General features: G+C 41.4%; 105 pseudogenes; all 105 read left to right on the forward strand.

Annotated features, from left to right (window-relative positions):
• Positions 1 to 11: 11 nt before the first annotated feature.
• LOC142736666 (5S ribosomal RNA) lies at positions 12 to 130 on the forward strand (annotated as a pseudogene).
• Positions 131 to 197: 67 nt separating this feature from the next.
• On the forward strand, positions 198 to 316 carry LOC142717374 (5S ribosomal RNA; annotated as a pseudogene).
• Positions 317 to 372: 56 nt separating this feature from the next.
• Positions 373 to 491, forward strand: LOC142708900 (5S ribosomal RNA; annotated as a pseudogene).
• A 67-nt stretch (positions 492 to 558) lies between these two features.
• On the forward strand, positions 559 to 677 carry LOC142728054 (5S ribosomal RNA; annotated as a pseudogene).
• Positions 678 to 744: 67 nt separating this feature from the next.
• Positions 745 to 863, forward strand: LOC142736212 (5S ribosomal RNA; annotated as a pseudogene).
• A 67-nt stretch (positions 864 to 930) lies between these two features.
• LOC142713549 (5S ribosomal RNA) lies at positions 931 to 1,049 on the forward strand (annotated as a pseudogene).
• Positions 1,050 to 1,302: 253 nt separating this feature from the next.
• LOC142713560 (5S ribosomal RNA) lies at positions 1,303 to 1,421 on the forward strand (annotated as a pseudogene).
• Positions 1,422 to 1,488: 67 nt separating this feature from the next.
• LOC142736667 (5S ribosomal RNA) lies at positions 1,489 to 1,607 on the forward strand (annotated as a pseudogene).
• Positions 1,608 to 1,674: 67 nt separating this feature from the next.
• Positions 1,675 to 1,793, forward strand: LOC142717385 (5S ribosomal RNA; annotated as a pseudogene).
• A 56-nt stretch (positions 1,794 to 1,849) lies between these two features.
• Positions 1,850 to 1,968, forward strand: LOC142708911 (5S ribosomal RNA; annotated as a pseudogene).
• Positions 1,969 to 2,035: 67 nt separating this feature from the next.
• LOC142728062 (5S ribosomal RNA) lies at positions 2,036 to 2,154 on the forward strand (annotated as a pseudogene).
• Positions 2,155 to 2,221: 67 nt separating this feature from the next.
• Positions 2,222 to 2,340, forward strand: LOC142736213 (5S ribosomal RNA; annotated as a pseudogene).
• Positions 2,341 to 2,407: 67 nt separating this feature from the next.
• On the forward strand, positions 2,408 to 2,526 carry LOC142713571 (5S ribosomal RNA; annotated as a pseudogene).
• A 253-nt stretch (positions 2,527 to 2,779) lies between these two features.
• Positions 2,780 to 2,898, forward strand: LOC142737513 (5S ribosomal RNA; annotated as a pseudogene).
• Positions 2,899 to 2,965: 67 nt separating this feature from the next.
• On the forward strand, positions 2,966 to 3,084 carry LOC142736228 (5S ribosomal RNA; annotated as a pseudogene).
• A 253-nt stretch (positions 3,085 to 3,337) lies between these two features.
• Positions 3,338 to 3,456, forward strand: LOC142723441 (5S ribosomal RNA; annotated as a pseudogene).
• Positions 3,457 to 3,523: 67 nt separating this feature from the next.
• Positions 3,524 to 3,642, forward strand: LOC142737790 (5S ribosomal RNA; annotated as a pseudogene).
• A 67-nt stretch (positions 3,643 to 3,709) lies between these two features.
• LOC142679740 (5S ribosomal RNA) lies at positions 3,710 to 3,828 on the forward strand (annotated as a pseudogene).
• Positions 3,829 to 3,895: 67 nt separating this feature from the next.
• On the forward strand, positions 3,896 to 4,014 carry LOC142738399 (5S ribosomal RNA; annotated as a pseudogene).
• Positions 4,015 to 4,081: 67 nt separating this feature from the next.
• LOC142735468 (5S ribosomal RNA) lies at positions 4,082 to 4,200 on the forward strand (annotated as a pseudogene).
• Positions 4,201 to 4,268: 68 nt separating this feature from the next.
• On the forward strand, positions 4,269 to 4,387 carry LOC142736369 (5S ribosomal RNA; annotated as a pseudogene).
• A 67-nt stretch (positions 4,388 to 4,454) lies between these two features.
• LOC142725063 (5S ribosomal RNA) lies at positions 4,455 to 4,573 on the forward strand (annotated as a pseudogene).
• Positions 4,574 to 4,640: 67 nt separating this feature from the next.
• On the forward strand, positions 4,641 to 4,759 carry LOC142692962 (5S ribosomal RNA; annotated as a pseudogene).
• Positions 4,760 to 4,826: 67 nt separating this feature from the next.
• Positions 4,827 to 4,945, forward strand: LOC142674772 (5S ribosomal RNA; annotated as a pseudogene).
• A 66-nt stretch (positions 4,946 to 5,011) lies between these two features.
• LOC142703647 (5S ribosomal RNA) lies at positions 5,012 to 5,130 on the forward strand (annotated as a pseudogene).
• A 67-nt stretch (positions 5,131 to 5,197) lies between these two features.
• LOC142732367 (5S ribosomal RNA) lies at positions 5,198 to 5,316 on the forward strand (annotated as a pseudogene).
• A 67-nt stretch (positions 5,317 to 5,383) lies between these two features.
• Positions 5,384 to 5,502, forward strand: LOC142696753 (5S ribosomal RNA; annotated as a pseudogene).
• A 67-nt stretch (positions 5,503 to 5,569) lies between these two features.
• On the forward strand, positions 5,570 to 5,688 carry LOC142737839 (5S ribosomal RNA; annotated as a pseudogene).
• Positions 5,689 to 5,755: 67 nt separating this feature from the next.
• Positions 5,756 to 5,874, forward strand: LOC142737860 (5S ribosomal RNA; annotated as a pseudogene).
• Positions 5,875 to 6,306: 432 nt separating this feature from the next.
• On the forward strand, positions 6,307 to 6,425 carry LOC142736734 (5S ribosomal RNA; annotated as a pseudogene).
• A 252-nt stretch (positions 6,426 to 6,677) lies between these two features.
• Positions 6,678 to 6,796, forward strand: LOC142716037 (5S ribosomal RNA; annotated as a pseudogene).
• A 252-nt stretch (positions 6,797 to 7,048) lies between these two features.
• Positions 7,049 to 7,167, forward strand: LOC142716158 (5S ribosomal RNA; annotated as a pseudogene).
• Positions 7,168 to 7,608: 441 nt separating this feature from the next.
• On the forward strand, positions 7,609 to 7,726 carry LOC142707562 (5S ribosomal RNA; annotated as a pseudogene).
• A 626-nt stretch (positions 7,727 to 8,352) lies between these two features.
• On the forward strand, positions 8,353 to 8,471 carry LOC142668113 (5S ribosomal RNA; annotated as a pseudogene).
• A 67-nt stretch (positions 8,472 to 8,538) lies between these two features.
• LOC142713582 (5S ribosomal RNA) lies at positions 8,539 to 8,657 on the forward strand (annotated as a pseudogene).
• Positions 8,658 to 8,724: 67 nt separating this feature from the next.
• On the forward strand, positions 8,725 to 8,843 carry LOC142730174 (5S ribosomal RNA; annotated as a pseudogene).
• A 67-nt stretch (positions 8,844 to 8,910) lies between these two features.
• Positions 8,911 to 9,029, forward strand: LOC142737744 (5S ribosomal RNA; annotated as a pseudogene).
• Positions 9,030 to 9,095: 66 nt separating this feature from the next.
• On the forward strand, positions 9,096 to 9,214 carry LOC142696388 (5S ribosomal RNA; annotated as a pseudogene).
• Positions 9,215 to 9,281: 67 nt separating this feature from the next.
• LOC142700599 (5S ribosomal RNA) lies at positions 9,282 to 9,400 on the forward strand (annotated as a pseudogene).
• A 66-nt stretch (positions 9,401 to 9,466) lies between these two features.
• On the forward strand, positions 9,467 to 9,585 carry LOC142702536 (5S ribosomal RNA; annotated as a pseudogene).
• Positions 9,586 to 10,213: 628 nt separating this feature from the next.
• Positions 10,214 to 10,332, forward strand: LOC142729661 (5S ribosomal RNA; annotated as a pseudogene).
• Positions 10,333 to 10,957: 625 nt separating this feature from the next.
• Positions 10,958 to 11,076, forward strand: LOC142731207 (5S ribosomal RNA; annotated as a pseudogene).
• A 254-nt stretch (positions 11,077 to 11,330) lies between these two features.
• Positions 11,331 to 11,449, forward strand: LOC142738481 (5S ribosomal RNA; annotated as a pseudogene).
• A 67-nt stretch (positions 11,450 to 11,516) lies between these two features.
• LOC142671208 (5S ribosomal RNA) lies at positions 11,517 to 11,635 on the forward strand (annotated as a pseudogene).
• Positions 11,636 to 11,702: 67 nt separating this feature from the next.
• Positions 11,703 to 11,821, forward strand: LOC142687798 (5S ribosomal RNA; annotated as a pseudogene).
• A 253-nt stretch (positions 11,822 to 12,074) lies between these two features.
• LOC142667352 (5S ribosomal RNA) lies at positions 12,075 to 12,193 on the forward strand (annotated as a pseudogene).
• Positions 12,194 to 12,260: 67 nt separating this feature from the next.
• On the forward strand, positions 12,261 to 12,379 carry LOC142736440 (5S ribosomal RNA; annotated as a pseudogene).
• A 67-nt stretch (positions 12,380 to 12,446) lies between these two features.
• Positions 12,447 to 12,565, forward strand: LOC142736547 (5S ribosomal RNA; annotated as a pseudogene).
• A 253-nt stretch (positions 12,566 to 12,818) lies between these two features.
• LOC142667363 (5S ribosomal RNA) lies at positions 12,819 to 12,937 on the forward strand (annotated as a pseudogene).
• Positions 12,938 to 13,004: 67 nt separating this feature from the next.
• On the forward strand, positions 13,005 to 13,123 carry LOC142736441 (5S ribosomal RNA; annotated as a pseudogene).
• Positions 13,124 to 13,190: 67 nt separating this feature from the next.
• On the forward strand, positions 13,191 to 13,309 carry LOC142713593 (5S ribosomal RNA; annotated as a pseudogene).
• Positions 13,310 to 13,563: 254 nt separating this feature from the next.
• On the forward strand, positions 13,564 to 13,682 carry LOC142736153 (5S ribosomal RNA; annotated as a pseudogene).
• A 67-nt stretch (positions 13,683 to 13,749) lies between these two features.
• On the forward strand, positions 13,750 to 13,868 carry LOC142736130 (5S ribosomal RNA; annotated as a pseudogene).
• A 67-nt stretch (positions 13,869 to 13,935) lies between these two features.
• Positions 13,936 to 14,054, forward strand: LOC142734434 (5S ribosomal RNA; annotated as a pseudogene).
• Positions 14,055 to 14,121: 67 nt separating this feature from the next.
• Positions 14,122 to 14,240, forward strand: LOC142736266 (5S ribosomal RNA; annotated as a pseudogene).
• A 67-nt stretch (positions 14,241 to 14,307) lies between these two features.
• LOC142713605 (5S ribosomal RNA) lies at positions 14,308 to 14,426 on the forward strand (annotated as a pseudogene).
• A 253-nt stretch (positions 14,427 to 14,679) lies between these two features.
• On the forward strand, positions 14,680 to 14,798 carry LOC142713616 (5S ribosomal RNA; annotated as a pseudogene).
• A 67-nt stretch (positions 14,799 to 14,865) lies between these two features.
• On the forward strand, positions 14,866 to 14,984 carry LOC142707517 (5S ribosomal RNA; annotated as a pseudogene).
• Positions 14,985 to 15,237: 253 nt separating this feature from the next.
• On the forward strand, positions 15,238 to 15,356 carry LOC142737542 (5S ribosomal RNA; annotated as a pseudogene).
• A 67-nt stretch (positions 15,357 to 15,423) lies between these two features.
• LOC142738367 (5S ribosomal RNA) lies at positions 15,424 to 15,542 on the forward strand (annotated as a pseudogene).
• A 253-nt stretch (positions 15,543 to 15,795) lies between these two features.
• On the forward strand, positions 15,796 to 15,914 carry LOC142737298 (5S ribosomal RNA; annotated as a pseudogene).
• A 67-nt stretch (positions 15,915 to 15,981) lies between these two features.
• On the forward strand, positions 15,982 to 16,100 carry LOC142737115 (5S ribosomal RNA; annotated as a pseudogene).
• Positions 16,101 to 16,167: 67 nt separating this feature from the next.
• LOC142738392 (5S ribosomal RNA) lies at positions 16,168 to 16,286 on the forward strand (annotated as a pseudogene).
• A 64-nt stretch (positions 16,287 to 16,350) lies between these two features.
• LOC142728922 (5S ribosomal RNA) lies at positions 16,351 to 16,469 on the forward strand (annotated as a pseudogene).
• A 67-nt stretch (positions 16,470 to 16,536) lies between these two features.
• Positions 16,537 to 16,655, forward strand: LOC142738368 (5S ribosomal RNA; annotated as a pseudogene).
• A 67-nt stretch (positions 16,656 to 16,722) lies between these two features.
• On the forward strand, positions 16,723 to 16,841 carry LOC142713627 (5S ribosomal RNA; annotated as a pseudogene).
• A 253-nt stretch (positions 16,842 to 17,094) lies between these two features.
• LOC142737416 (5S ribosomal RNA) lies at positions 17,095 to 17,213 on the forward strand (annotated as a pseudogene).
• Positions 17,214 to 17,280: 67 nt separating this feature from the next.
• On the forward strand, positions 17,281 to 17,399 carry LOC142737127 (5S ribosomal RNA; annotated as a pseudogene).
• Positions 17,400 to 17,466: 67 nt separating this feature from the next.
• LOC142738393 (5S ribosomal RNA) lies at positions 17,467 to 17,585 on the forward strand (annotated as a pseudogene).
• Positions 17,586 to 17,649: 64 nt separating this feature from the next.
• LOC142685240 (5S ribosomal RNA) lies at positions 17,650 to 17,768 on the forward strand (annotated as a pseudogene).
• A 253-nt stretch (positions 17,769 to 18,021) lies between these two features.
• On the forward strand, positions 18,022 to 18,140 carry LOC142738106 (5S ribosomal RNA; annotated as a pseudogene).
• Positions 18,141 to 18,207: 67 nt separating this feature from the next.
• Positions 18,208 to 18,326, forward strand: LOC142687490 (5S ribosomal RNA; annotated as a pseudogene).
• Positions 18,327 to 18,393: 67 nt separating this feature from the next.
• LOC142737165 (5S ribosomal RNA) lies at positions 18,394 to 18,512 on the forward strand (annotated as a pseudogene).
• A 255-nt stretch (positions 18,513 to 18,767) lies between these two features.
• LOC142713649 (5S ribosomal RNA) lies at positions 18,768 to 18,886 on the forward strand (annotated as a pseudogene).
• Positions 18,887 to 19,138: 252 nt separating this feature from the next.
• On the forward strand, positions 19,139 to 19,257 carry LOC142736046 (5S ribosomal RNA; annotated as a pseudogene).
• A 67-nt stretch (positions 19,258 to 19,324) lies between these two features.
• On the forward strand, positions 19,325 to 19,443 carry LOC142670102 (5S ribosomal RNA; annotated as a pseudogene).
• A 67-nt stretch (positions 19,444 to 19,510) lies between these two features.
• On the forward strand, positions 19,511 to 19,629 carry LOC142737230 (5S ribosomal RNA; annotated as a pseudogene).
• A 253-nt stretch (positions 19,630 to 19,882) lies between these two features.
• LOC142697947 (5S ribosomal RNA) lies at positions 19,883 to 20,001 on the forward strand (annotated as a pseudogene).
• A 67-nt stretch (positions 20,002 to 20,068) lies between these two features.
• LOC142705378 (5S ribosomal RNA) lies at positions 20,069 to 20,187 on the forward strand (annotated as a pseudogene).
• A 67-nt stretch (positions 20,188 to 20,254) lies between these two features.
• Positions 20,255 to 20,373, forward strand: LOC142715809 (5S ribosomal RNA; annotated as a pseudogene).
• A 67-nt stretch (positions 20,374 to 20,440) lies between these two features.
• Positions 20,441 to 20,559, forward strand: LOC142706745 (5S ribosomal RNA; annotated as a pseudogene).
• A 67-nt stretch (positions 20,560 to 20,626) lies between these two features.
• LOC142713660 (5S ribosomal RNA) lies at positions 20,627 to 20,745 on the forward strand (annotated as a pseudogene).
• A 67-nt stretch (positions 20,746 to 20,812) lies between these two features.
• Positions 20,813 to 20,931, forward strand: LOC142709722 (5S ribosomal RNA; annotated as a pseudogene).
• A 67-nt stretch (positions 20,932 to 20,998) lies between these two features.
• On the forward strand, positions 20,999 to 21,117 carry LOC142737218 (5S ribosomal RNA; annotated as a pseudogene).
• Positions 21,118 to 21,184: 67 nt separating this feature from the next.
• On the forward strand, positions 21,185 to 21,303 carry LOC142713671 (5S ribosomal RNA; annotated as a pseudogene).
• Positions 21,304 to 21,370: 67 nt separating this feature from the next.
• Positions 21,371 to 21,489, forward strand: LOC142713029 (5S ribosomal RNA; annotated as a pseudogene).
• Positions 21,490 to 21,742: 253 nt separating this feature from the next.
• LOC142728068 (5S ribosomal RNA) lies at positions 21,743 to 21,861 on the forward strand (annotated as a pseudogene).
• A 64-nt stretch (positions 21,862 to 21,925) lies between these two features.
• Positions 21,926 to 22,044, forward strand: LOC142713682 (5S ribosomal RNA; annotated as a pseudogene).
• A 67-nt stretch (positions 22,045 to 22,111) lies between these two features.
• Positions 22,112 to 22,230, forward strand: LOC142687721 (5S ribosomal RNA; annotated as a pseudogene).
• A 67-nt stretch (positions 22,231 to 22,297) lies between these two features.
• Positions 22,298 to 22,416, forward strand: LOC142690776 (5S ribosomal RNA; annotated as a pseudogene).
• Positions 22,417 to 22,483: 67 nt separating this feature from the next.
• Positions 22,484 to 22,602, forward strand: LOC142738051 (5S ribosomal RNA; annotated as a pseudogene).
• A 67-nt stretch (positions 22,603 to 22,669) lies between these two features.
• On the forward strand, positions 22,670 to 22,788 carry LOC142713693 (5S ribosomal RNA; annotated as a pseudogene).
• A 253-nt stretch (positions 22,789 to 23,041) lies between these two features.
• Positions 23,042 to 23,160, forward strand: LOC142737245 (5S ribosomal RNA; annotated as a pseudogene).
• A 67-nt stretch (positions 23,161 to 23,227) lies between these two features.
• LOC142735677 (5S ribosomal RNA) lies at positions 23,228 to 23,346 on the forward strand (annotated as a pseudogene).
• A 67-nt stretch (positions 23,347 to 23,413) lies between these two features.
• Positions 23,414 to 23,532, forward strand: LOC142713704 (5S ribosomal RNA; annotated as a pseudogene).
• Positions 23,533 to 23,599: 67 nt separating this feature from the next.
• Positions 23,600 to 23,718, forward strand: LOC142737045 (5S ribosomal RNA; annotated as a pseudogene).
• Positions 23,719 to 23,785: 67 nt separating this feature from the next.
• Positions 23,786 to 23,904, forward strand: LOC142683941 (5S ribosomal RNA; annotated as a pseudogene).
• Positions 23,905 to 23,971: 67 nt separating this feature from the next.
• LOC142708122 (5S ribosomal RNA) lies at positions 23,972 to 24,090 on the forward strand (annotated as a pseudogene).
• A 67-nt stretch (positions 24,091 to 24,157) lies between these two features.
• On the forward strand, positions 24,158 to 24,276 carry LOC142703511 (5S ribosomal RNA; annotated as a pseudogene).
• Positions 24,277 to 24,529: 253 nt separating this feature from the next.
• Positions 24,530 to 24,648, forward strand: LOC142713716 (5S ribosomal RNA; annotated as a pseudogene).
• Positions 24,649 to 24,715: 67 nt separating this feature from the next.
• Positions 24,716 to 24,834, forward strand: LOC142713727 (5S ribosomal RNA; annotated as a pseudogene).
• A 253-nt stretch (positions 24,835 to 25,087) lies between these two features.
• Positions 25,088 to 25,206, forward strand: LOC142714340 (5S ribosomal RNA; annotated as a pseudogene).
• A 67-nt stretch (positions 25,207 to 25,273) lies between these two features.
• LOC142713738 (5S ribosomal RNA) lies at positions 25,274 to 25,392 on the forward strand (annotated as a pseudogene).
• A 253-nt stretch (positions 25,393 to 25,645) lies between these two features.
• Positions 25,646 to 25,764, forward strand: LOC142715821 (5S ribosomal RNA; annotated as a pseudogene).
• Positions 25,765 to 26,017: 253 nt separating this feature from the next.
• LOC142737046 (5S ribosomal RNA) lies at positions 26,018 to 26,136 on the forward strand (annotated as a pseudogene).
• The last annotated feature ends 30 nt before the right edge of the window (positions 26,137 to 26,166 follow it).

A 26,166-nucleotide genomic window follows, 5' to 3' on the forward strand; every position in this document is an offset into this window, starting at 1 on the left:
AAGCATTTAATGTCAATGGCCATTCTAAGCTGAATGTGCCTGCTCTCGTCAGATCGCAGAAGTTACACAGCTTAAGGCCTCGCTAGTACCAGTGTGGGAGACTGTCTGGGAATCCGTGGTGCGGTTGAATTTTTATTATGTCGTTTAGATTTTGTTTCACAATCGATTAAAAAGGACTATGGATTAAAGCATTTAATGTCAATGGCCATTCTAAGCTGAATGTGCCTGCTCTCGTCAGATCGCAGAAGTTACACAGCTTAAGGCCTCGCTAGTACCAGTGTGGGAGACTGTATGGGAATCCGTGGTGCGGTTGACTTTTTATTATTTTGTTTCACAATAGATTAAATAGGACTATGGATTAAGGCTTTTAATGTCAATGGCCATTCTAAGCTCAATGTGCCTGCTCTCGTCAGATCGCAGAAGTTACACAGCTTAAAGCCTCGCTAGTACCAGTGTGGGAGACTGTCTGGGAATCCGTGGTGCGGTTGTCTTTTTATTATGTCGTTTAGATTTTGTTTCACAATCGATTAAAAAGGACTATGGATTAAAGCATTTAATGTCAATGGCCATTCTAAGCTGAATGTCCCTGCTCTCGTCAGATCGCAGAAGTTACACAGCTTAAGGCCTCGCTAGTACCAGTGTGGGAGACTGTCTGGGAATCCGTGGTGCGGTTGACTTTTTATTTTGTCGTTTAGATTTTGTTTCACAATAGATTAAATAGGACTATGGATTAAAGCATTTAACGTCAATGGCCATTCTAAGCTGAATGTGCCTGCTCTCGTCAGAACGCAGAAGTTACACAGCTTAAGGCCTCGCTAGTACCAGTGTGGGAGACTGTCTGGGAATCCGTGGTGAGGTTGACTTTTTATTATGTTGTTTAGATTTTGTTTCACAATAGATTAAATAGGACTATGGATTAAGGCTTTTAATGTCAATGGCCATTCTAAGCTGAATGTGCCTGCTCTCGTCAGATCGCAGAAGTTACACAGCTTAAGGCCTCGCTAGTACCAGTGTGGGAGACTGTCTGGGAATCCGTGGTGCGGTTGACTTTTTATTATGTCGTTTAGATTTTGTTTCACAATCGATTAAAAAGGACTATGGATTAAAGCATTTAATGTCAATGGCTATTCTAGGCTGAATGTACCTGCTTTCGTCAGATTGCAGAAGTTACACAGCTTAAGGCCTCGCTAGTACCAGTGTGGGAGACTGTCTGGGAATCCGTGGAGCGGTTGGCTTTTTATTATGTCATTTAGATTTTGTTTCACAATAGATTAAATAGGACTATGGATTAAAGCATTTAACGTCAATGGCCATTCTAAGCTGAATGTGCCTGCTCTCGTCAGATCGCAGAAGTTACACAGCTTAAGGCCTCGCTAGTACCAGTGTGGGAGACTGTCTGGGAATCCGTGGTGCGGTTGACTTTTTATTATGTCGTTTAGATTTTGTTTCACAATCGATTAAAAAGGACTATGGATTAAAGCATTTAATGTCAATGGCCATTCTAAGCTGAATGTGCCTGCTCTCGTCAGATCGCAGAAGTTACACAGCTTAAGGCCTCGCTAGTACCAGTGTGGGAGACTGTCTGGGAATCCGTGGTGCGGTTGAATTTTTATTATGTCGTTTAGATTTTGTTTCACAATCGATTAAAAAGGACTATGGATTAAAGCATTTAATGTCAATGGCCATTCTAAGCTGAATGTGCCTGCTCTCGTCAGATCGCAGAAGTTACACAGCTTAAGGCCTCGCTAGTACCAGTGTGGGAGACTGTATGGGAATCCGTGGTGCGGTTGACTTTTTATTATTTTGTTTCACAATAGATTAAATAGGACTATGGATTAAGGCTTTTAATGTCAATGGCCATTCTAAGCTCAATGTGCCTGCTCTCGTCAGATCGCAGAAGTTACACAGCTTAAAGCCTCGCTAGTACCAGTGTGGGAGACTGTCTGGGAATCCGTGGTGCGGTTGTCTTTTTATTATGTCGTTTAGATTTTGTTTCACAATCGATTAAAAAGGACTATGGATTAAAGCATTTAATGTCAATGGCCATTCTAAGCTGAATGTCCCTGCTCTCGTCAGATCGCAGAAGTTACACAGCTTAAGGCCTCGCTAGTACCAGTGTGGGAGACTGTCTGGGAATCCGTGGTGCGGTTGACTTTTTATTTTGTCGTTTAGATTTTGTTTCACAATAGATTAAATAGGACTATGGATTAAAGCATTTAACGTCAATGGCCATTCTAAGCTGAATGTGCCTGCTCTCGTCAGAACGCAGAAGTTACACAGCTTAAGGCCTCGCTAGTACCAGTGTGGGAGACTGTCTGGGAATCCGTGGTGAGGTTGACTTTTTATTATGTTGTTTAGATTTTGTTTCACAATAGATTAAATAGGACTATGGATTAAGGCTTTTAATGTCAATGGCCATTCTAAGCTGAATGTGCCTGCTCTCGTCAGATCGCAGAAGTTACACAGCTTAAGGCCTCGCTAGTACCAGTGTGGGAGACTGTCTGGGAATCCGTGGTGCGGTTGACTTTTTATTATGTCGTTTAGATTTTGTTTCACAATCGATTAAAAAGGACTATGGATTAAAGCATTTAATGTCAATGGCTATTCTAGGCTGAATGTACCTGCTTTCGTCAGATTGCAGAAGTTACACAGCTTAAGGCCTCGCTAGTACCAGTGTGGGAGACTGTCTGGGAATCCGTGGAGCGGTTGGCTTTTTATTATGTTGTTTAGATTTTGTTTCACAATAGATTAAATAGGACTATGAATTAAGGCTTTTAATGTCAAAAGCCATTCTAAGCTGAATGTGCCTGCTCTCGTCAGATCGCAGAAGTTACACAGCTTAAGGCCTCGCTAGTACCAGTGTGGGAGACTGTCTGGGAATCCGTGGTGCGGTTGACTTTTTATTATGCTGTTTAGATTTTGTTTCACAATAGATTAAATAGGACTATGGATTAAGGCTTTTAATGTCAATGGCCATTCTAAGCTGAATGTGCCTGCTCTCGTCAGATCGCAGAAGTTACACAGCTTAAGGCCTCGCTAGTACCAGTGTGGTAGACTGTCTGGGAATCCGTGGTGCAGTTGACTTTTTATTATGTCGTTTAGATTTTGTTTCACAATCGATTAAAAAGGACTATGGATTAAAGCATTTAATGTCAATGGCCTTTCTAAGCTGAATGTGCCTGCTCTCGTTAGATTGCAGAAGTTACACAGCTTAATGCCTCGCTAGTACCAGTGTGGTAGACTGTCTGGGAATCCGTGGTGCGGTTGAATTTTTAATATGTCGTTTAGATTTTGTTTCACAATCGATTAAAAAGGACTATGGATTAAAGCATTTAATGTCAATGGCCATTCTAAGCTGAATGTGCCTGCTCTCGTCAGATCGCAGAAGTTACACAGCTTAAGGCCTCACTAGTACCAGTGTGGGAGACTGTCTGGGAATCCGTGGTGCGGTTGACTTTTTATTATGTCGTTTAGATTTTGTTTCACAATAGATTAAATAGGACTATGGATTAAAGCATTTAACGTCAATGGCCATTCTAAGCTGAATGTGCCTGCTCTCGTCAGATCGCAGAAGTTACACAGCTTAAGGCCTCGCTAGTACCAATGTGGGAGACTGTCTGGGAATCCGTGGTGCGGTTGAATTTTTATTATGTCGTTTAGATTTTGTTTCACAATCGATTAAAAAGGACTATGGATTAAAGCATTTAATGTCAATGGCCATTCTAAGCTGAATGTGCCTGCTCTCGTCAGATCGCAGAAGTTACACAGCTTAAGGCCTTGCTAGTACCAGTGTGGGAGACTGTCTGGGAATCCGTGGTGCGGTTTTCTTTTTATTATGTCGTTTAGATTTTGTTTCACAATCGATTAAAAAGGACTATGGATTAAAGCATTTAATGTCAATGGCCATTCTAAGCTGAATGTGCCTGCTCTCGTCAGATCGCAGAAGTTACACAGCTTAAGGCCTCGCTAGTACCAGTGTGGGAGACTGTCTGAGAATCCGTGGTGTGGTTGACTTTTTATTATGTCGTTTAGATTTTGTTTCACAATAGATTAAATAGGACTATGGATTAAAGCATTTAACGTCAATGGCCATTCTAAGCTGAATGTGCCTGCTCTCGTCAGAACGCAGAAGTTACACAGCTTAAGGCCTCGCTAGTACCAGTGTGGGAGACTGTCTGGGAATCCGTGGTGCGGTTGAATTTTTATTATGTCGTTTAGATTTTGTTTCACAATCGATTAAAAAGGACTATGGATTAAAAAAATTTAATGTCAATGGCCATTCTAAGCTGAATGTCCCTGCTCTCGTCAGATCGCAGAAGTTACACAGCTTAAGGCCTCGCTAGTACCAGTGTGGGAGACTGTCTGGGAATCCGTGGTGTGGTTGACTTTTTATTATGTTGTTTAGATTTAGTTTCACAATAGATTAAATAGGACTATGGATTAAAGCTTTTAATGTCAATGGCCATTCTAAGCTGAATGTGCCTGCTCTCGTTAGATCGCAGAAGTTACACAGCTTAAGGCCTCGCTAGTACCAGTGTGGGAGACTGTCTGGGAATCCGTGGTGCGGTTGACTTTTTATTATGTCGTTTAGATTTTGTTTCACAATCGATTAAAAAGGACTATGGATTAAAGCATTTAAAGTCAATGGCCATTCTAAGCTGAATGTGCCTGCTCTCGTTAGATCGCAGAAATTACACAGCTTAACGCCTCGCTAGTACCAGTGTGGGAGACTGTCTGGGAATCTGTGGTGCGGTTGACTTTTTATTATGTCGTTTAGATTTTGTTTCACAATAGATTAAATAGGACTATGGATTAACGCATTTAACGTCAATGGCCATTCTATGCTGAATGTGCCTGCTCTCGTCAGATCGCAGAAGTTACACAGCTTAAGGCCTCGCTAGTACCAGTGTGGGAGACTGTCTGGGAATCCGTGGTGCGGTTGAATTTTATTATGTCGTTTAGATTTTGTTTCACAATCGATTAAAAAGGACTATGGATTAAAGCATTTAATGTCTATGGCCATTCTGAGCTGAATGTCCCTGCTATCGTCAGATCGCAGAAGTTACACAGCTTAAGGCCTCGCTAGTACCAGTGTGGGAGACTGTCTGGGAATCCGTGGTGCGGTTGACTTTTTATTATGTCGTTTAGATTTTGTTTCACAATCGATTAAAAAGGACTATGGATTAAAGCATTTAATGTCAATGGCCATTCTAAGCTGAATGTGCCTGCTCTCATCAGATCGCAGAAGTTACACAGCTTAAGGCCTCGCTAGTACCAGTGTGGGAGACTGTCTGGGAATCCGTGGTGCGGTTGACTTTTTATTATGTTGTTTAGATTTTGTTTCACAATCGATTAAAAAGGACTATGGATTAAAGCATTTAATGTCAATGGCCATTCTAAGCTGAATGTGCCTGCTATCGTCAGATCGCAGAAGTTACATAGCTTAAGGCCTCGCTAGTACCAGTGTGGGAGACTGTCTGGGAATCCGTGGTGCGGTTGACTTTTTATTATGTCGTTTAGATTTTGTTTCACAATAGATTAAATAGGACTATGGATTAAAGCATTTAACGTCAATGGCCATTCTTAGCTGAATGTGCCTGCTCTCGTCAGAACGCAGAAGTAACACAGCTTAAGGCCTCGATAGTACCAGTGTGGGAGACTGTCTGGGAATCCGTGGTGCGGTGGACTTTTTATTATGTCGTTTAGATTTTGTTTCACAATAGATTAAATAGGACTATGGATTAAAGCATTTAACGTCAATTGCCATTCTTAGCTGAATGTGCCTGCTCTCGTCAGAACGCAGAAGTAACACAGCTTAAGGCCTCGCTAGTACCAGTGTGGGAGACTGTCTGGGAATCCGTGGTGCGGTTGAATTTTGTTATGTCGTTTAGATTTTGTTTCACAATCGATTAAAAAGGACTATGGATTAAAGCATTTAATGTCAATGGCAATTCTAAGCTGAATGTGCCTGCTCTTGTCAGATCGCAGAAGTTACACAGCTTAACGCCTTGCTAGTACCAGTGTGGGAGACTGTCTGGGAATCCGTGGTGCGGTTGACTTTTTATTATGTCGTTTAGATTTTGTTTCACAATAGATTAAATAGGACTATGGATTAAAGCATTTAACGTCAATCGCCATTCTAAGCTGAATGTGCCTGCTCTTGTCAGATCGCAGAAGTTACACAGCTTAAGGCCTCGCCAGTGTGGGAGACTGTCTGGGAATCCGTGGTGCGGTTGACTTTTTATTATGTCGTTTAGATTTTGTTTCACAATCGATTAAAAAGGACTATGGATTAAAGCATTTAATGTCAATGGCCATTCTAAGCTGAATGTGCCTGCTCTCGTCAGATCGCAGAAGTTACGCAGCTTAAGGCCTCGCTAGTACCAGTGTGGGAGACTGTCTGGGAATCCGTGGTGCGGTTTTCTTTTTATTATGTTGTTTAGATTTTGTTTCACAATAGATTAAATAGGACTATGGATTAAGGCTTTTAATGTCAATGGCCATTCTAAGCTGAATGTGCCTGCTCTCGTCAGATCGCAGAAGTTACACAGCTCAAGGCCTCGCTAGTACCAGTGTGGGCGACTGTCTGGGAATACGTTGTGCGGTGACTTTTTATTATGTCGTTTAGAATTTGTATCACAATAGATTAAATAGGACTATAGATTAAAGCATTTAACGTCAATGGCCATTCTAAGCTGAATGTGCCTGCTCTCATCAGATCGCAGAAGTTACACAGCTTAAGGCCTCGCTAGTACCAGTGTGGGAGACTATCTGGGAATCCGTGGTGCGGTTGACTTTTTATTATGTCGTTTAGATTTTGTTTCACAATCGATTAAAAAGGACTATGGATTAAAGCAGTTAATGTCAATGGCCATTCTAAGCTGAATGACCCTTCTCTCGTCAGATCGCAGAAGTTACATATCTTAAGGCCTCGCTAGTACCAGTGTGGGAGACTGTCTGGGAATCCGTGGTGCGGTTGACATTTTATTATGTCGTTTAGATTTGTTTCACAATCGATTAAAACGGACTATGGATTAAATAAATTATTGTCAATGGCCATTCTAAGCTGAATGTGCCTGCTCTCGTCAGATCGCAGAAGTTACACAGCTTAAGGCCTCGCTAGTACCAGTGTGGGAGACTGTCTGGGAATCCATGGTGCTGTTGACTTTTTATTATGTCGTTTAGATTTTGTTTCACAATCTATTAAAAATAATAATAAACTAAAGCTTTGAAAGTTAATGGCCATTCTTAGCTGAAATGTGCCTTTTCTCGTCAAATCGCAGATGAATAACACTTTAACACCTCGCTAGTACCAGTGTGGGAGACTTTCTGGGCTTCCGTGGTGCTGTTGACTTTTTATTATGTCGTTTAGAATTTGTTTCACAATCGTTTAAAAATAAAAATAGACTAAAGCTTTAAAAGTTAATAGCCATTCTAAGCTTAAATGTGCCTTTTCTCGTCAAATCGCAGATATATAACACTTTAAGGCCTCGCTAGTACGAGTGTGAGAGACTGTCTGGGAATCCGTGGTGCGGTTGACTTTTTATTATGTCGTTTAGATTTTGTTTCACAATCGATTAAAAAGGACTATGGATTAAAGCATTTAAAGTCAATGGCCATTCTAGCTGAATGCGCCTGCTCTCGTCAGATCGCAGAAGTTACACAGCTTAAGGCCTCGCTAGTACCAGTGTGGGAGACTGTCTGGTAATCCGTGGTGCGGTTGACTTTTTATTATGTTGTTTAGAATTTGTTTCACAATCGATTAAAAATAATAATAAACTAAAGCTTTAAAAGTTAATGGCCATTCTTAGCTGCAATGTGCCTTTTCTCGTCAAATCGCAGATTAATAACACTTTAAAACCTCGCTAGTACCAGTGTGGGAGACTGTCTGGGAATCCGTGGTGCTGTTGACTTTTTATTATGTCGTTTAGAATTTGTTTCACAATCGATTAAAAATAAAAATAGACTAAAGCTTTAAAAGTTAATAGCCATTCTATGCTTAAATTTGCCTTTTCTCGTCAAATCGCAGATATATAACACTTTAAGGCCTCGCTAGTAGGAGTGTGAGAGACTGTCTGGGAATCCGTGGTGCGGTTGCCTTTTTATTATGTCGTTTAGATTTTGTTTCACAATCGATTAAAAAGGACTATGGATTAAAGCATTTAATGTCAATGGCCATTCTAAGCTGAATGTCCCTGCTCTCGTCAGATCGCAGAAGTTACACAGCTTAAAGCCTCGCTAGAACCAGTGTGGGAGACTGTCTGGGAATCCGTGGTGCGGTTGACTTTTTATTATGTCGTTTAGATTTGTTTCACAATCGATTAAAATGGACTATGGATTAAAGCATTTATTGTCAATGGCCATTCTAAGCTGAATGTGCCTGCTCTCGTTAGGTCGCAGAAGTTACACAGCTTAAGGCCTCGCTAGTACCAGTGTGGGAGACTGTCTGGGAATCCGTGGTGTGGTTGACTTTTTATTATGTTGTTTAGATTTTGTTTCACAATTGATTAAAAAGGACTATGGATTAAAGCATTTAATGTCAATGGCCATTCTAAGCTGAATGTGCCTGCTCTCGTCAGATCGCAGAAGTTACACAGCTTAAGGCCTCGCTAGTACCAGTGTGGGAGACTGTCTGGGAATCCGTGGTGCGGTTGACTTTTTATTATGTCGTTTAGATTTTGTTTCACAATAGATTAAATAGGACTATGGATTAAAGCAGTTATTGTCAATGGCCATTCTAAGCTGAATGTGCCTGCTCTCGTCAGATCGCAGAAGTTACACAGCTTAAGGCCTCGCTAGTACCAGTGTGGGAGACTGTCTGGGAATCTGTGGTGCGGTTGACTTTTTATTATGTCGTTTAGATTTTGTTTCACAATAGATTAAATAGGACTATGGATTAAAGCATTTAACGTCAATGGCCATTCTAAGCTGAATGTCCCTGCTCTCGTCAGATCGCAGAAGTTACACAGCTAAAGGCCTCGCTAGTACCAGTGTGGGAGACTGTCTGGGAATCTGTGGTGCGGTTGACTTTTTATTATGTCGTTTAGATTTGTTTCACATTCGATTAAAATGGACTATGGATTAAAACATTTAGTGTCAATGGCCATTCTAAGCTGAATGTGCCTACTCTCGTCAGATCGCAGAAGTTACACAGCTTAAGGCCTCGCTAGTACCAGTGTGGGAGACTGTCTGGGAATCTGTGGTGTGGTTGACTTTTTATTATGTCGTTTATATTTTGTTTCACAATAGATTAAATAGGACTATGGATTAAAGCATTTAACGTCAATGGCCATTCTAAGCTGAATGTGCCTGGTCTCGTCAGATCGCAGAAGTTACACAGCTTAAGGCCTCGCTAGTACCAGTGTGGGAGATTGTATGGGAATCTGTGGTGCGGTTGACTTTTTATTATGTCGTTTAGATTTGTTTCACATTCGATTAAAATGGACTATGGATTAAAGCATTTAGTGTCAATGGCCATTCTAAGCTGAATGTGCCTACTCTCGTCAGATCGCAGAAGTTACACAGCTTAAGGCCTCGCTAGTACCAGTGTGGGAGACTGTCTGGGAATCCGTGGTGTGGTTGCCTTTTTATTATGTCGTTTAGAATTTGTTTCACAATCGATTAAAAATAATAATAGACTAAAGCTATAAAAGTTAATGGCCATTCTTGGCTGAAATGTGCCTTTTTTCGTCAAATCGCAGATGAATAACACTTTAACACCTCGCTAGTACCAGTGTTAGAGACTTTCTGGGAATCCGTGGTGCTGTTGACTTTTTATTATGTCGTTTAGAATTTGTTTCACAATCGTTTAAAAATAAAAATAGACTAAAGCTTTAAAAGTTAATAGTCATTCTAAGCTTAAATGTGCCTTTTCTCGTCAAATCGCAGATATATAACACTTTAAGGCCTCGCTAGTACGAGTGTGAGAGACTGTCTGGGAATACGTGGTGCGGTTGACTTTTTATTATGTCGTTTAGATTTTGTTTCACAATCGATTAAAAAGGACTATGGATTAAAGTATTTAATGTCAATGGCCATTCTAAGCTGAATGTGCATTCTCTTGTCAGATTGCAGAAGTTACACAGCTTAAGGCCTCGCTAGTACTAGTGTGGGAGACTGTCTGGTAATCCGTGGTGCAGTTGCCTTTTTATTATGTCGTTTAAAATTTTGTTTCACAATAGATTAAATAGGACTATGGATTAAAGCATTTAATGTCAATGGCCATTCTAAGCTGAATGTTCCTGCTCTCGTCAGATCGCAGAAGTTACTCAGCTTAAGGCCTCGCTAGTACCAGTGTGGGAGACTGTCTGGGAATCCGTGGTGCGGTTGACTTTTAATTATGTCGTTTAGATTTGTTTCACAATCGATTAAAATGGACTATGGATTAAAGCATTTATTGTCGATGGCTATTCTAAGCTGAATGTGCCTGCTCTTGTCAGTTCACAGAAGTTACACAGCTTAAGGCCTCGCTAGTACCAGTGTGGGAGACTGTCTGGGAATCCGTGGTGCGGTTGACTTTTTATTATGTCGTTTAGAATTTGTTTCACAATCGATTAAAAATAATAATAAACTAAAGCTTTAAAAGTTAATAGCCATTCTAAGCTTAAATGTGCCTTTTCTCGTCAAATCGCAGATATATAACACTTTAAGGCCTTGCTAGTACGAGTGTGAGAGACTGTCTGGGAATATGTGGTGCGGTTGACTTTTTATTATGTCGTTTAGATTTTGTTTCACAATCGATAAAAAAGGACTATGGATTAAAGCATTTAATGTCACTGGCAATTCTAAGCTGAATGTGCCTGCTCTCGTCAGATCGCAGTAGTTACACAGCTTAAGGCCTCGCTTGTACCTGTGTGGGAGACTGTCTGGTAATCCGTGGTGCAGTTGACTTTTTATTATGTCGTTTAGATTTTGTTTCACAATAGATTAAATAGGACTATGGATTAAACCGTTTAATGTCAATGGCCATTCTAAACTGAATGTTCCTGCTCTCGTCAGATCGCAGAAGTTACGCAGCTTAAGGCCTCGCTAGTACCAGTGTGGGAGACTGTCTGGGAATCCGTGGTGCGGTTGACTTTTTATTATGTCGTTTAGATTTTGTTTCACAATCGATTAAAAATAATAATAAACGAAAGCTTTAAAAGTTAATAGCCATTCTAAGCTTAAATGTGCCTTTTCTCGTCAAATCGCAGATATATAACACTTTAAGGCCTTGCTAGTACGAGTGTGAGAGACTGTCTGGGAATCCGTGGTGCGGTTGACTTTTTATTATGTCGTTTAGATTTTGTTTCACAATCGATTAAAAAGGACTATGGATTAAAGCATTTAATGTCAATGGCCATTCTAAGCTGAATGTCCCTGCTCTCGTCAGATCGCAGAAGTTACACAGCTTAAGGCCCCGCTAGTACCAGTGTGGGAGACTGTCTGGGAATCCGTGGTGCGGTTAACTTTTTATTATGTCGTTTAGATTTTGTTTCACAATCGATTAAAAAGGACTATGGATTAAAACATTTAATGTCAATGGCCATTCTAAGCTGAATGTGCCTGCTCTCGTCAGATCGCAGAAGTTACACAGCTTAAGGCCTCGCTAGTACCAGTGTGGGAGACTGTCTGGGAATCAGTGGTGCGGTTGAATTTTGATTATGTCGTTTAGATTTTGTTTCACAATCGATTAAAAAGGACTATGGATTAAAGCGTTCAATGTCAATGGCCATTCTAAGCTGAATGTCCCTCCTCTCGTCAGATCGCAGAAGTTACACAGCTTAAGGCCTCGCTAGTACCAGTGTGGGAGACTGTCTGGGAATTCGTGGTGCGGTTGACTTTTTATTATGTAGTTTAGATTTTGTTTCACAATCGATTAAAAAGGACTATGGATTAAAGCATTTAATGTCAATGGCCATTCTAAGCTGAATGTGCCTGCTATCGTCAGATCGCTGAAGTTACACAGATTAAGGCCTCGCTAGTACCAGTGTGGGAGACTGTCTGGGAATCCGTGGTGTGGTTGACTTTTTATTATGTCGTTTAGATTTTGTTTCACAATAGATTAAATAGGACTATGGATTAAAGCATTTACCGTCAATGGCCATTCTAAGCTGAATGTGCCAGCTCTCGTCAGAACGCAGAAATTACACAGCTTAAGGCCTCGCTAGTACCAGTGTGGGAGACTGTCTGGGAATCCGTGGTGCGGTTGAATTTTTATTATGTCGTTTAGATTTTGTTTCACAATCGATTAAAAAGGACTATGGATTAAAGCATTTAATGTCAATGGCAATTCTAAGCTGAATGTCCCTGCTCTCGTCAGATCGCAGAAGTTACACAGCTTAAGGCCTCGCTAGTACCAGTGTGGGAGACTGTCTGGGAATCCGTGGTGCGGTTGACTTTTTATTATGTCGTTTAGATTTTGTTTCACAATCGATTAAAAAGGACTATGGATTAAAGCATTTAATGTCAATGGCCATTCTAAGCTGAATGTGCCTGCTCTCGTCAGATCGCAGAAGTTACACAGCTTAAGGCCTCGCTAGTACCAGTGTGGGAGACTGTCTGGGAATTCGTGGTGCGGTTGACTTTTTATTATGTAGTTTAGATTTTGTTTCACAATCGATTAAAAAGGACTATGGATTAAAGCATTTAATGTCAATGGCCATTCTAAGCTGAATGTGCCTGCTATCGTCAGATCGCTGAAGTTACACAGATTAAGGCCTCGCTAGTACCAGTGTGGGAGACTGTCTGGGAATCCGTGGTGTGGTTGACTTTTTATTATGTCGTTTAGATTTTGTTTCACAATAGATTAAATAGGACTATGGATTAAAGCATTTACCGTCAATGGCCATTCTAAGCTGAATGTGCCAGCTCTCGTCAGAACGCAGAAATTACACAGCTTAAGGCCTCGCTAGTACCAGTGTGGGAGACTGTCTGGGAATCCGTGGTGCGGTTGAATTTTTATTATGTCGTTTAGATTTTGTTTCACAATCGATTAAAAAGGACTATGGATTAAAGCATTTAATGTCAATGGCAATTCTAAGCTGAATGTCCCTGCTCTCGTCAGATCGCAGAAGTTACACAGCTTAAGGCCTCGCTAGTACCAGTGTGGGAGACTGTCTGGGAATCCGTGGTGCGGTTGACTTTTTATTATGTCGTTTAGATTTTGTTTCACAATCGATTAAAAAGGACTATGGATTAAAGCATTTAATGTCAATGGCCATTCTAAGCTGAATGTGCCTGCTCTCGTCAGATCGCAGAAGTTACACAGCTTAAGGCCTCGCTAGTACCAGTGTGGGAGACTGTCTGGGAATCCGTGGTGCGGTTGACTTTTTATTATGTCGTTTAGATTTTGTTTCACAATAGATTAAATAGGACTATGGATTAAAGCATTTAACGTCAATGGCCATTCTAAGCTGAATGTGCCTGCTCTCGTCAGAACGCAGAAGTTACACAGCTTAACGCCTCGCTAGTCCCAGTGTGGGAGACTGTCTGGGAATCAGTGGTGCAGGTTGACTTTTTATTATGTCGTTTAGATTTTGTTTCACAATCGATTAAAAAGGACTATGGATTAAAGCATTTAATGTCAATGGCCGTTCTAAGCTGAATGTGCCTGCTCTCGTCAGATCGCAGAAGTTACACAGCTTAAGGCCTCGCTAGTACCAGTGTGGGAGACTGTCTGGGAATCCGTGGTGCAGTTGACTTTTTATTATGTTGTTTAGATTTTGTTTCACAATAGATTAAATAGGACTATGGATTAAGGCTTTTAATGTCAATGTCCATTCTAAGCTGAATGTGCCTGCTCTCGTCAGAACGCAGAAGTTACACAGCTTAAGGCCTCGCTAGTACCAGTGTGGGAGACTGTCTGGGAATCCGTGGTGCGGTTGACTTTTTATTATGTTGTTAAGATTTTGTTTCACAATAGATTAAATAGGACTATGGATTAAGGCTTTTAATGTCAATGGCAATTCTAAGCTGAATGTGCCTGCTCTCGTCAGATCGCAGAAGTTACACAGCTTAAGGCCTCGCTAGTACCAGTGTGGGAGACTGTCTGGGAATCCGTGGTGCGGTTGACTTTTTATTATGTCGTTTAGATTTTGTTTCACAATAGATTAAATAGGACTATGGATTAAGGCTTTTAATGTCAATGGCCATTCTAAGCTGAATGTGCCTGCTCTCGTCAGATCGCAGAAGTTACACAGCTTAAGGCCTCGCTAGTACTAGTGTGGGAGACTGTCTGGGAATCCGTGGTGCGGTTGACTTTTTATTATGTCGTTTAGATTTTGTTTCACAATAGATTAAATAGGACTATGGATTAAAGCATTTAACGTCAATGGCCATTCTAAGCTGAATGTGCCTGCTCTCGTCAGATCGCAGAAGTTACACAGCTTAAGGCCTCGCTAGTACCAGTGTGGGAGACTGTCTGGGAATCCGTGGTGCGGTTGACTTTTTATTATGTCGTTTAGATTTTGTTTCACAATCGATTAAAAAGGACTATGGATTAAAGCATTTAACGTCAATGGCCATTCTAAGCTGAATGTGCCTGACCTCGTTAGATCGCAGAAGTTACACAGCTTAACGCCTCGCTAGTAAAAGTGTGGGAGACTGTCTGGGAATCCGTGGTGCGGTTGCCTTTTTATTATGTCATTTAGATTTTGTTTCACAATAGATTAAATAGGACTATGGATTAAATCATTTAATGTCAATGGCCATTCTAAGCTGAATGTGCCTGCTCTCGTCAGATCGCAGAAGTTACACAGCTTAAGGCCTCGCTAGTACCAGTGTGGGAGACTGTCTGGGAATCCGTGGTGCGGTTGACTTTTTATTATGTCGTTTCGATTTTGTTTCACAATAGATTAAATAGGACTATGGATTAAAGCATTTAACGTCAATGGCCATTCTAAGCTGAATGTGCCTGCTCTCGTCAGAACGCAGAAGTTACACAGCTTAACGCCTCCTTAGTACCAGTGTGGGAGACTGTCTGGGAATCCGTGGTACGGTTGACTTTTTATTATGTCGTTTAGATTTTGTTTCACAATAGATTAAATAGGACTATGGATTAAATCATTTAACGTCAATGGCCATTCTAAGCTGAATGTGCCTGCTCTCGTCAGATCGCAGAAGTTACCCAGCTTAACGCCTCGCTAGTGCCAGTGTGGGAGACTGTCTGGGAATCCGTGGTGCGGTTTACTTTTTATTATGTCGTTTAGATTTTGTTTCACAATAGATTAAATAGGACTATGGATTAAAGCATTTAACGTCAATGGCCATTCTAAGCTGAATGTGCCTGCTCTCGTCCGAACGCAGAAGTTACACAGCTTAAGGCCTCGCTAGTACCAGTGTGGGAGACTGTCTGGGAATCTGTGGTGAGGTTGACTTTTTATTATGTCGTTTAGATTTTGTTTCACAATAGATTAAATAGGACTATGGATTCAATCATTTAACGTCAATGGCCATTCTAAGCTGAATGTGCCTGCTCTCGTCAGATCGCAGAAGTTACACAGCTTAAGGCCTCGCTGGTACCCGTGTGGGAGACTGTCTGGGAATGCGTGGTGCGGTTGACTTTTTATTATGTTGTTTAGATTTTGTTTCACAATAGATTAAATAGGACTATGGATTAAGGCTTTTAATGTCAATGGCCATTCTAAGCTGAATGTGCCTGCTCTCGTCAGATCGCAGAAGTTACCCAGCTTAAGGCCTCGCTAGTACCAGTGTGGGAGACTGTCTCGGAATCCGTTGTGCGGTTGAATTTTTATTATGTCGTTTAGATTTTGTTTCACAATCGATTAAAAAGGACTATGGATTAAAGCATTTAATGTCAATGGCCATTCTAAGCTGAATGTCCCTGCTCTCGTCAGATCGCAGAAGTTACACAGCTTAAGGCCTCGCTAGTACCAGTGTGGGAGACTGTCTGGGAATCCGTGGTGCTATTGACTTTTTATTATGTCGTTTAGATTTTGTTTCACAATCGATTAAAAAGGACTATTGATTAAAGCATTTAATGTCAATGGCCATTCTAAGCTGAATGTGCCTGCTCTCGTCAGATCGCAGAAATTACACAGCTTAAGGCCTCGCTAGTACCAGTGTGGGAGACTGTCTGGGAATCCGTGGTGCGGTTGACTTTTTATTATGTCGTTTAGATTTTGTTTCACAATCGATTAAAAAGGACTATAGATTAAAGCATTTAACGTCAATGGCCATTCTAAGCTGAATGTGCCTGCTCTCGTCAGAACGCAGAAGTTACATAGCTTAAGTCCTCGCTAGTACCAGTGTGGGAGACTGTCTGGGAATCCGTGGTGCGGTTGACTTTTTATTATGTTTAGATTTTGTTTCACAATAGATTAAATAGGACTATGGATTAAAGCTTTTAATGTCAATGGCCATTCTAAGCTGAATGTGCCTGCTCTCGTCAGATCGCAGAAGTTACACAGCTTAAGGCCTCGTTAGTACCAGTGTGGGAGACTGTCTGGGAATCCGTGGTGTGGTTGACTTTTTATTATGTCGTTTAGATTTTGTTTCACAATAGATTAAATAGGACTATGGATTAAATCATTTAACGTCAATGGCCATTCTAAGCTGAATGTGCCTGCTCTCGTCAGATCGCAGAAGTTACACAGCTTAAGGCCTCGCTGGTACCCGTGTGGGAGACTGTCTGGGAATGCGTGGTGCGGTTGACTTTTTATTATGTTGTTTAGATTTTGTTTCACAATAGATTAAATAGGACTATGGATTAAGGCTTTTAATGTCAATGGCCATTCTAAGCTGAATGTGCCTGCTCTCGTCAGATCGCAGAAGTTACACAGCTTAAGGCCTCGCTAGTACCAGTGTGGGAGACTGTCTGGGAATCCGTGGTGCGGTTGACTTTTTATTATGTCGTTTAGATTTTGTTTCACAATAGATTAAATAGGACTATGGATTAAATCATTTAACGTCAATGGCCATTCTAAGCTGAATGTGCCTGCTCTCGTCAGATCGCAGAAGTTACCCAGCTTAAGGCCTCGCTAGTACCAGTGTGGGAGACTGTCTCGGAATCCGTTGTGCGGTTGAATTTTTATTATGTCGTTTAGATTTTGTTTCACAATCGATTAAAAAGGACTATGGATTAAAGCATTTAATGTCAATGGCCATTCTAAGCTGAATGTCCCTGCTCTCGTCAGATCGCAGAAGTTACACAGCTTAAGGCCTCGCTAGTACCAGTGTGGGAGACTGTCTGGGAATCCGTGGTGCTATTGACTTTTTATTATGTCGATTAGATTTTGTTTCACAATCGATTAAAAAGGACTATTGATTAAAGCATTTAATGTCAATGGCCATTCTAAGCTGAATGTGCCTGCTCTCGTCAGATCGCAGAAATTACACAGCTTAAGGCCTCGCTAGTACCAGTGTGGGAGACTGTCTGGGAATCCGTGGTGCGGTTGACTTTTTATTATGTCGTTTAGATTTTGTTTCACAATCGATTAAAAAGGACTATGGATTAAAGCATTTAACGTCAATGGCCATTCTAAGCTGAATGTGCCTGCTCTCGTCAGAACGCAGAAGTTACATAGCTTAAGTCCTCGCTAGTACCAGTGTGGGAGACTGTCTGGGAATCCGTGGTGCGGTTGACTTTTTATTATGTTTAGATTTTGTTTCACAATAGATTAAATAGGACTATGGATTAAAGCTTTTAATGTCAATGGCCATTCTAAGCTGAATGTGCCTGCTCTCGTCAGGTCGCAGAAGTTACATAGCTTAAGGCCTCGCTAGTACCAGTGTGGGAGACTGTCTGGGAATCCGTGGTGTGGTTGACTTTTTATTATGTCGTTTAGATTTTGTTTCACAATCGATTAAAAAGGACTATGGGTTAAAACATTTAAAGTCAATGGCCATTCTAAGCTGAATGTGCCTGCTCTCGTTAGAGCGCAGAAGTTACACAGCTTAACGCCTCGCTAGTACCAGTGTGGTAGACTGTCTGGGAATCCGTGGTGCGGTTGACTTTTTATTATGTCGTTTAGATTTTGTTTCACAATAGATTAAATATGACTATGGATTAAAGCATTTAACGTCAATGGCCATTCTAAGCTGAATGTGCCTGCTCTCGTCCGAACGCAGAAGTTACACAGCTTAAGGCCTCGCTAGTACCAATGTGGGAGACTGTCTGGGAATCTGTGGTGCGGTTGAGTTTTTATTATGTCGTTTAGATTTTGTTTCACAATCGATTAAAAAGGACTATGGATTAAAGCCTTTAATGTCAATGGCCATTCTAAGCTGAATGTCCCTGCTCTCGTCAGATCGCAAAAGTTACACAGCTTAAGGCCTCGCTGGTACCAGTGTGGGAGACTGTCTGGGAATGCGTGGTGCGGTTGACTTTTTATTATGTTGTTTAGATTTTGTTTCACAATAGATTAAATAGGACTATGGATTAAGGCTTTTAATGTCAATGGCCATTCTAAGCTGAATGTGCCTGCTCTTGTCAGATCGCAGAAGTTACACAGCTTAAGGCCTCGCTAGTACCAGTGTGGGAGACTGTCTGGGAATCCGTGGTGCGGTTGACTTTTTATTATGTCGGTTAGATTTTGTTTCACAATCGATTAAAAAGGACTATGGATTAAAGCATTTAATGTCAATGGCCATTCTAAGCTGAATGTGCCTGCTCTTGTTAGATCGCAGAAGTTACACATAGCTTAACGCCTCGCTAGTACCAGTGTGGGTGACTGTCTGGGAATCCGTGGTGCGGTTGACTTTTTATTATGTCGTTTAGATTTTGTTTCACAATAGATTAAATAGGACTATGGATTAAAGCATTTAACGTCAATGGCCATTCTAAGCTGAATGTGCCTGCTCTCGTCAGATCGCAGAAGTTACACAGCTTAAGGCCTCGCTAGTACCAGTGTGGGAGACTGTCTGGGAATCCGTGGTGCGGTTGACTTTTTATTATGTCGTTTAGATTTTGTTTCACAATCGATTAAAAATAACTATGGATTAAAGCATTTAATGTCAATGGCCATTCTAAGCTGAAGTGCCTGCTCTCGTCAGATCGCAGAAGTTACACAGCTTAAGGCCTCGCTAGTACCAGTGTGGGAGACTGTCTGGGATTCCGTGGTTCGGTTGACTTTTTATTATGTCGTTTAGATTTTGTTTCACAATCGATTAAAAAGGACTATGGATTAAAGCATTTAATGTCAATGGCCATTCTAAGCTGAATGTGCCTGCACTCGTCAGATCGCAGAAGTTACACAGCTTAAGGCCTCGCTAGTACCAGTGTGGGAGACTGTCTGGGAATCCGTGGTGCGGTTGACTTTTTATTATGTCGTTTAGATTTTGTTTCACAATAGATTAAATAGGACTATGGATTAAAGCATTTAACGTCAATGGCCATTCTAAGCTGAATGTGCCAGCTCTCGTCAGAACGCAGAAGTTACACAGCTTAAGGCCTCGCTAGTACCAGTGTGGGAGACTGTCTGGGAATCCGTGGTGCGGTTGAATTTTTATTATGTCGTTTAGATTTTGTTTCACAATCGATTAAAAAGGACTATGGATTAAAACATTTAATGTCAATGGCCATTCTAAGCTGAATGTCCCTGCTCTCGTCAGAACGCAGAAGTTACACAGCTTAAGGCCTCGCTAGTACCAGTGTGGGAGACTGTCTGGAAATCCGTGGTGCAGTTGACTTTTTATTATGTCGTTTAGATTTTGTTTCACAATCGATTAAAAAGGACTATGGATTAAAGCATTTAATGTCAATGGCCATTCTAAGCTGAATGTGCCTGCCCTCGTTAGATCGCAGAAGTTACACAGCTTAACGCCTCGCTAGTACCAGTGTGGGAGACTGTCTGGGAATCTGTGGTGCGGTTGACTTTTTATTATGTCGTTTAGATTTTGTTTCACAATAGATTAAATAGGACTATGGATTAAAGCATTTAACGTTAATGGCCATTCTAAGCTGAATGTGCGTGCTCTTGTCAGATCGCAGAAGTTACACAGCTTAAGGCCTCGCTAGTACCAGTGTGGGAGACTGTCTGGGAATCCGTGGTGCGGTTGACTTTTTATTATGTCGTTTAGATTTTGTTTCACAATCGATTAAAAAGGACTATGGATTAAAGCATTTAATGTCAATGGCCATTCTAAGCTGAATGTGCCTGCTCTCGTCAGATCGCAGAAGTTACATAGCTTAAGGCCTCGCTAGTATCAGTGTGGGAGACTGTCTGGGAATCCGTAGTGCGGTTGACTTTTCATTATGTTGTTTAGATTTTGTTTCACAATAGATTAAATAGGACTATGGATTAAGGCTTTTAATGTCAATGGCCATTCTAAGCTGAATGTTCCTGCTCTCGTCAGATCGCAGAAGTTACACAGCTTAAGGCCTCGCTAGTACCAGTGTGGGAGACTGTCTGGGAATCCGTGGTGCGGTTGACTTTTTATTATGTCGTTTAGATTTTGTTTCACAATCGATTAAAAAGGACTATTGATTAAAGCATTTAACGTCAATTGCCATTCTAAGCTGAATGTGCCTGGTCTCGTTAGATCGCAGAAGTTACACAGCTTAACGCCTCGCTAGTACCAGTGTGGGAGACTGTCTGGGAATCCGTGGTGCGGTTGACTTTTTATTATCTCGTTTAGATTTTGTTTCACAATAGATTAAATAGGACTATGGATTAAAGCATTTAACGTCAATGGCCATTCTAAGCTGAATGTGCCTGCTCTCGTCAGATCGCAGAAGTTACACAGCTTAAGGCCTCGCTAGTACCAGTGTGGGAGACTGTCTGGGAATCCGTGGTGCGGTTGACTTTTTATTATGTCGTTTAGATTTTGTTTCACAATCGATTAAAAAGGACTATGGATTAAAGAATTTAATGTCAATGGCCATTCTAAGCTGAATGTCCCTGCTCTCGTCAGATCGCAGAAGTTACACAGCTTAACGCCTCGCTAGTACCAGTGTGGGAGACTGTCTGGGAATCCGTGGTGCGGTTGAATTTTTATTATGTCGTTTAGATTTTGTTTCACAATCGATTAAAAAGGACTATGGATTAAAGCATTTAATGTCAATGGCCATTCTAAGCTGAATGTCCCTGCTTTCGTCAGATCGCAGAAGTTACACAGCTTAAGGCCTCGCTAGTACCAGTGTGGGAGACTGTCTGGGAATCCGTGGTGCGGTTGACTTTTTATTATGTCGTTTAGATTTTGTTTCACAATCGATTAAAAAGGACTATGGATTAAAGCATTTAATGTCAATGGCCATTCTAAGCTGAATGTGCCTGCTCTCGTCAGATCGCAGAAGTTACACAGCTTAAGGCCTCGCTAGTACCAGTGTGGGAGACTGTCTGGGAATCCGTGGTGCGGTTGACTTTTTATTATGTTGTTTAGATTTTGTTTCACAATAGATTAAATAGGACTATGGATCAAGGCTTTCAATGTCAATGGCCATTCTAAGCTGAATGTACCTGCTCTCGTCAGATCGCAGAAGTTACACAGCTTAAGGCCTCGCTAGTACCAGTGTGGGAGACTGTCTGGGAATCCGTGGTGCGGTTGACTTTTTATTATGTCGTTTAGATTTTGTTTCACAATCGATTAAAAAGGACTATGGATTAAAGCATTTAAAGTCAATGCTCATTCTAAGCTGAATGTGCCTGCTCTCGTTAGATCGCAGAAGTTACACAGCTTAACGCCTCGCTAGTACCAGTGTGGGAGACTGTCTGGGAATCCGTGGTGCGGTTGACTTTTTATTATGTTGTTTAGATTTTGTTTCACAATAGATTAAAAAGGACTATGGATTAAAGCATTTAATGTCAATGGCCATTCTAAGCTGAATGTCCCTGCTCTCGTCAGATCGCAGAAGTTACACAGCTTAAGGCCTCGCTAGTACCAGTGTGGGAGACTGTCTGGGAATCCGTGGTGCGGTTGACTTTTTATTATGTTTAGATTTTGTTTCACAATAGATTAAATAGGACTATGGATTAAAGCTTTTAATGTCAATGGCCATTCTAAGCTGAATGTGCCTGCTCTCGTCAGATCGCAGAAGTTACACAGCTTAAGGCCTCGCTAGTACCAGTGTGGGAGACTGTCTGGGAATCCGTGGTGCGGTTGACTTTTTATTATGTCGTTTAGATTTTGTTTCACAATAGATTAAATAGGACTATGGATTAAAGCATTTAACATCAATGGCCATTCTAAGCTGAATGTGCCTGCTCTCGTTAGAGCGCAGAAGTTACACAGCTTAAGGCCTCGCTAGTACCAGTGTGGGAGACTGTCTGGGAATCTGTGGTGCGGTTGAGTTTTTATTATGTCGTTTAGATTTTGTTTCACAATCGATTAAAAAGGACTATGGGTTAAAGCATTTAAAGTCAATGGCCATTCTAAGCTGAATGTGCCTGCTCTCGTTAGAGCGCAGAAGTTACACAGCTTAAGGCCTCGCTAGTACCAGTGTGGGAGACTGTCTGGGAATCTGTGGTGCGGTTGAGTTTTTATTATGTCGTTTAGATTTTGTTTCACAATCGATTAAAAAGGACTATGGATTAAAGCCTTTAATGTCAATGGCCATTCTAAGCTGAATGTCCCTGCTCTCGTCAGATCGCAGAAGTTACACAGCTTAAGGCCTCGCTGGTACCAGTGTGGGAGACTGTCTGGGAATGCGTGGTGCGGTTGACTTTTTATTATGTTGTTTAGATTTTGTTTCACAATAGATTAAATAGGACTATGGATTAAGGCTTTTAATGTCAATGGCCATTCTAAGCTGAATGTGCCTGCTCTCGTCAGATCGCAGAAGTTACACAGCTTAAGGCCTCGCTAGTACCAGTGTGGGAGACTGTCTGGGAATCCGTGGTGCGGTTGACTTTTTATTATGTCGGTTAGATTTTGTTTCACAATCGATTAAAAAGGACTATGGATTAAAGCATTTAAAGTCAATGGCCATTCTAAGCTGAATGTGCCTGCTCTCGTTAGAACGCAGAAGTTACACAGCTTAACGCCTCGCTAGTGCCAGTGTGGGAGACTGTCTGGGAATCCGTGGTGCGGTTAACTTTTTATTATGTCGTTTAGATTTTGTTTCACAATAGATTAAATAGGACTATGGATTAAAGCATTTAACGTCAATGGCCATTCTAAGCTGAATGTGCCTGCTCTCGTCCGAACGCAGAAGTTACACAGCTTTAGGCCTCGCTAGTACCAGTGTGGGAGACTGTCTGGGAATCTGTGGTGAGGTTGACTTTTTATTATGTCGTTTAGATTTTGTTTCACAATAGATTAAATAGGACTATGGATTAAATCATTTAACGTCAATGGCCATTCTAAGCTGAATGTGCCTGCTCTCGTCAGATCGCAGAAGTTACACAGCTTAAGGCCTCGCTGGTACCCGGGTGGGAGACTGTCTGGGAATGCGTGGTGCGGTTGACTTTTTATTATGTTGTTTAGATTTTGTTTCACAATAGATTAAATAGGACTATGGATTAAGGCTTTTAAAGTCAATGGCCATTCTAAGCTGAATGTGCCTGCTCTCGTCAGATCGCAGAAGTTACACAGCTTAAGGCCTCGCTAGTACCAGTGTGGGAGACTGTCTGGGAATCCGTGGTGCGGTTGACTTTTTATTATGTCGTTTAGATTTTGTTTCACAATAGATTAAATATGACTATGGATTAAAGCATTTAACGTCAATGGCCATTCTAAGCTGAATGTGCCTGCTCTCGTCCGAACGCAGAAGTTACACAGCTTAAGGCCTCGCTAGTACCAGTGTGGGAGACTGTCTGGGAATCTGTGGTGCGGTTGAGTTTTTATTATGTCGTTTAGATTTTGTTTCACAATCGATTAAAAAGGACTATGGATTAAAGCCTTTAATGTCAATGGCCATTCTAAGCTGAATGTCCCTGCTCTCGTCAGATCGCAGAAGTTACACAGCTTAACGCCTCGCTAGTACCAGTGTGGGAGACTGTCTGGGAATCCGTGGTGCGGTTGACTTTTTATTATGTCGTTTAGATTTTGTTTCACAATCGATTAAAAAGGACTATGGATTAAAGCATTTAATGTCAATGGCCATTCTAAGCTGAATGTGCCTGCTCTCGTCAGATCGCAGAAGTTACACAGCTTAACGCCTCGCTAGTGCCAGTGTGGGAGACTGTCTGGGAATCCGTGGTGCGGTTGACTTTTTATTATGTTGTTTAGATTTTGTTTCACAATAGATTAAATAGGACTATGGATTAAAGCATTTAACGTCAATGGCCATTCTAAGCTGAATGTGCCTGCCCTCGTAAGATCGCAGAAGTTACACAGCTTAAGGCCTCGCTAGTACCAGTGTGGGAGACTGTCTGGAAATCCGTGGTGCAGTTGACTTTTTATTATGTCGTTTAGATTTTGTTTCACAATCGATTAAAAAGGACTATGGATTAAAGCATTTAATGTCAATGGCCATTCTAAGCTGAATGTGCCTGCCCTCGTTAGATCGCAGAAGTTACACAGCTTAACGCCTCGCTAGTACCAGTGTGGGAGACTGTCTGGGAATCTGTGGTGCGGTTGACTTTTTATTATGTCGTTTAGATTTTGTTTCACAACAGATTAAATAGGACTATGGATTAAAGCATTTAACGTCAATGGCCATTCTAAGCTGAATGTGCCTGCTCTCGTCAGATCGCAGAAGTTACACAGCTTAAGGCCTCGCTAGTACCAGTGTGGGAGACTGTCTGGGAATCCGTGGTGCGGTTGACTTTTTATTATGTTGTTTAGATTTTGTTTCACAATAGATTAAATAGGACTATGGATTAAGGCTTTTAATGTCAATGGCCATTCTAAGCTGAATGTGCCTGCTCTCGTCAGATCGCAGAAGTTACACAGCTTAAGGCCTCGCTAGTACCAGTGTGGGAGACTGTCTGGGAATCCGTGGTGCGGTTGACTTTTTATTATGTCGTTTAGATTTTGTTTCACAATCGATTAAAAAGGACTATGGATTAAAGCATTTAAAGTCAATGCTCATTCTAAGCTGAATGTGCCTGCTCTCGTTAGATCGCAGAAGTTACACCGCTTAACGCCTCGCTAGTACCAGTGTGGGAGACTGTCTGGGAATCCGTGGTGCGGTTGACTTTTTATTATGTTGTTTAGATTTTGTTTCACAATAGATTAAATAGGACTATGGATTAAAGCATTTAACGTCAATGGCCATTCTAAGCTGAATGTGCCTGCTCTCGTCCGAACGCAGAAGTTACACAGCTTAAGGCCTCGCTAGTACCAGTGTGGGAGACTGTCTGGGAATCCGTGGTGCGGTTGACTTTTTATTATGTTGTTTAGATTTTGTTTCACAATAGATTAAATAGGACTATGGATTACGGCTTTTAATGTCAATGGCCATTCTAAGCTGAATGTGCCTGCTCTCGTCAGATCGCAGAAGTTACACAGCTTAAGGCCTCGCTAGTACCAGTGTGGGAGACTGTCTGGGAATCCGTGGTGCGGTTGACTTTTTATTATGTCGTTTAGATTTTGTTTCACAATCGATTAAAAAGGACTATGGATTAAAGCATTTAATGTCAAAGGCCATTCTAAGCTGAATGTGCCTGCCCTCGTCAGAACGCAGAAGTTACATAGCTTAAGTCCTCGCTAGTACCAGTGTGGGAGACTGTCTGGGAATCCGTGGTGCGGTTTGATTTTTATTATGTTGTTTAGATTTTGTTTCACAATAGATTAAATAGGACTATGGATTAAGGCTTTTAATGTCAATGGCCATTCTAAGCTGAATGTTCCTGCTCTCGTCAGATCGCAGAAGTTACACAGCTTAAGGCCTCGCTAGTACCAGTGTGGGAGACTGTCTGGGAATCCGTGGTGCGGTTGACTTTTTATTATGTCGTTTAGATTTTGTTTCACAATCGATTAAAAAGGACTCTGGATTAAAGCATTTAAAGTCAATGGCAATTCTAAGCTGAATGTGCCTGCTCTCGTTAGAGCGCAGAAGTTACACAGCGTAACGCCTCGCTAGTACCAGTGTGGGAGACTGTCTGGGAATCCGTGGTGCGGTTGACTTTTTATTATGTCGTTTAGATTTTGTTTCACAATAGATTAAATATGACTATGGATTAAAGCATTTAACGTCAATGGCCATTCTAAGCTGAATGTGCCTGCTCTCGTCCGAACGCAGAAGTTACACAGCTTAAGGCCTCGCTAGTACCAGTGTGGGAGACTGTCTGGGAATCTGTGGTGCGGTTGAGTTTTTATTATGTCGTTTAGATTTTGTTTCAC

This window comes from Rhinoderma darwinii, chromosome 1, assembly GCF_050947455.1.
Source record: "Rhinoderma darwinii isolate aRhiDar2 chromosome 1, aRhiDar2.hap1, whole genome shotgun sequence".
Classification (NCBI taxonomy): Eukaryota; Metazoa; Chordata; class Amphibia; order Anura; family Rhinodermatidae; genus Rhinoderma; species Rhinoderma darwinii.